The sequence below is a fragment of the Hordeum vulgare genome, chromosome 5H (assembly GCF_904849725.1).
Source record: "Hordeum vulgare subsp. vulgare chromosome 5H, MorexV3_pseudomolecules_assembly, whole genome shotgun sequence".
In the NCBI taxonomy this organism is placed as follows: Eukaryota; Viridiplantae; Streptophyta; class Magnoliopsida; order Poales; family Poaceae; genus Hordeum; species Hordeum vulgare.
In genome coordinates, this window is record NC_058522.1 from 515,664,369 (window position 1) to 515,667,380 (window position 3,012).

Here is a 3,012-nt window from a genome sequence, read left to right on the forward strand (position 1 = left end):
TTCAAGCTCCCATTCTTGAGAGTTGCATTTAATTCTCTCTAATAAATTCCATTTGAAGTAAATATCTCTCTTCATAAAAGAACCGGTACAAGAAGTGTCAAGCATGGTTCGATCATCATGAGAAAGCCGAGCATAGAAGTTCTGAATGATAATTTCTCTCGAGAGCTCATGATTGGGGCATGAATATAACATTGATTTAAGCCTCCCCCAAGATGGAGTGATGCTTTCTCTGTCACGAGGTCAAAAATTATAAATATAATTCCGATGACGATGTACTAAATGCATAGGATAAAACTTTTGATGAAATTCCAATTTCAACCGATTGCAGTCCCATGATCTAGTATCATCACATAGCCTATACCATGTCAACCCCTTATCCTTCAAAGATAAGGGAAAGACCTTCTTCTTGACCTCATCCTCGGGCATACCTGCAAGCTTAAATAAACCACAAACTTCATCTACATAGATTAGATGCAAGTCTAGATGTGATGTTCCATCTCCGGTAAAAGGATTACCCAGCAATTTCTCAAGCATACCCGAAGGAAATTCAAAGCAAATATTTTCAGTAGGTGCAGCAGGTTGAGGAGCAACTCTTTGTGCTTCCGTTCGAGGTGAATATACCCCGAACAAGCCCCTCAAAGGATTAGTTTCCATTGTAACAAGTGACAATAAATTTCAATTGTTTTTTAAATGTAAATGACCCCCAACCAAAAAATTAGGAAACGCGCACAACCCTCCTCATCCAAAGACGTTGTCAAGGTATTGGACAGTGAACCAAACTTGAGGTCCTCAACTGACACAGGAGTCCCGAATACGGGCCTGGTCCCTAAAGGTTCTGAAGAGTTTTCGGCGACTAACTCTGAAATCAAAAGCGCGATGAATCAACGACAGGGAAATGAGTCATTGCACCATCTTATTTTTTCCGAGCAAGAGTTTAACGCTCTTAGCTCAGCCGATGCATACCTTGGGGCTACACGAGCCAGTCTTAAAGAAGTGGCCTGGTAGATGTCTGCCGATCTACAGGTAAGTCATTGGTTCTTCGATAGCCGAACATTTGTTTGGACCCAGTAGCCCCCGAGCATTAACTTGGTCGGGACGGCCGAGTTAAGGGTCGACATAACGTTATGCCCACCCGCAGGCTTTAAAGCAGGAAAATGAAAAAGCTATCCAAGGATTTCCAGCTAAGCCAAGCCGATCTACAAGCCAGCAGGGCCGAACTAGAGGATGTGAAAAAATTCACCAGAGAAGCACATGGTAAGGGAAATTATTTGTGATGTGCTAAATTTCAGTTGGATTTCCTTTATAACCAAGAATTTTGTTATAGCAGGCGAATCAATAGGCCAATTGCAAAATGATTTAGATGCATCTAGAGATTCTCATAGGTACGCCGATACTCAGCTTGAAGTTGGTCATAGCGTATTAAAGCGCTGCCGTGAGGAAAATAACCAACTCAAAGAAGAGAATAAAAGGCAGGTTGAAGAAATTGAGAATTTGAAAGATCAGTTGGTGCAAAATCGCAAAGAGAAGCAGAAATTGAAGGGTGGCATATTCTGTAAGTAAAACCCCGACCTGTAATGTGATAAATCACTGTTTCATTGCGTTGATCGCGAAAATGTGCACCTCCTCTTGATTAGGTCTCTTAATTGGATGTCCTGAGGAAGAAGCCGACTCCTTTGGGGAGGACGTGCTGAAGGAACTATCCATTGTGCATGAGCGGGATCGAAAGGCTATGCGGAGTATGATTCGAGCTCTATGGCCAAATCAAAATCCTCCACAAGGGATGGCCGAGCTTGCCGAGTTATTCAGAGGAGCCCGGAGCCGCTTCAAGCTGTGGAAGACTTCGGCCTACCAAGAAGGAGCTGGGGAGACGTGTGCGATGGTGAAGGCCCGCTTTACCTGTCTTGATCCCGAGCACATGGCCCGGGTTGGGCCGGCAGGGCCAGATGGGAAAGAGATTCCTCTTCACCTGGTGTATGATCAAGTGATGCCCGCCGCCCGCCTGTCGCAAGAAGATTGCACTTTAGATGGTACAATATATCATCTCGACCAACCGCTAGGCATGCGAGCATATGTAATGTTGTATTCGTGCATTAAGGCACTTCCCTTCATGTTTTGAAAACTTTGTCTTTAACCGGCCATCGACTTCTACCTCCCGTGTTAATAACTAGGCATTGTTTCATACTTTGTATCCTGTGATAACATGAACTAATTTCTGATAACCACACAATTTGGCCATGTGGTGCTAACACACAGAGAACACACGAGGGGATTATGTTATATTACGATGCGACGTAAGAAACATCTTCCGGAAAAAATAGTTCCTCGACGGGTTCCTTTCTCCGGGCTACCACATAAACTGTAGTCATTGTAGTCATGTCTCTGTGTAGTGCGGATAGCTGTCATGTACTGCAAATATTGCCTATTATATGAAGCACATTCGCAGCCAACCAAGTTGTCTCTTAAATGCTAGCCTTTTGCTTTACCCGTCTGAGGTACGTATCAAGGCGAACTGGTCGTAATAATTGCAGGGTAAGAACAGGAGTGATGCAACCCAACATTGCAAGGATCTGAAGTCCAATTGATGCATATAATGACGTGAATCGATGTTGAGTCGAGGTGTATATATATAAACATGTAGGTGTGATGAATACATTGAACTGCTTCTTTACGAAGCCCCCAGGTGCTATTTGATCATTCCATTTAGCACGAATGTTCTGATAAATGCTCGAAGCAGTTAGGTTAAGACGAACACATCGTGGGATAGTATAATTAACCCTAAAAATGAAAACAAGGAAATTTTGGCAAAAAGAAAAAAGACAATGATATAAAGAAGGTAACAACGTTGGTCTAGTCGTAGAAACGTCGAAGAAGAGCTGCATTCCACGGGTTCAACTCAAGGCAGTTGTCCTCTGGATTGTGCAGGCGATAAGCTCCTCCTGTTAAGACTTCGTCAATTATAAAAGGGCCTTCCCACTTTGGGTGAAGTTTATGCTTCTGTTTCCCTGGGAGGCA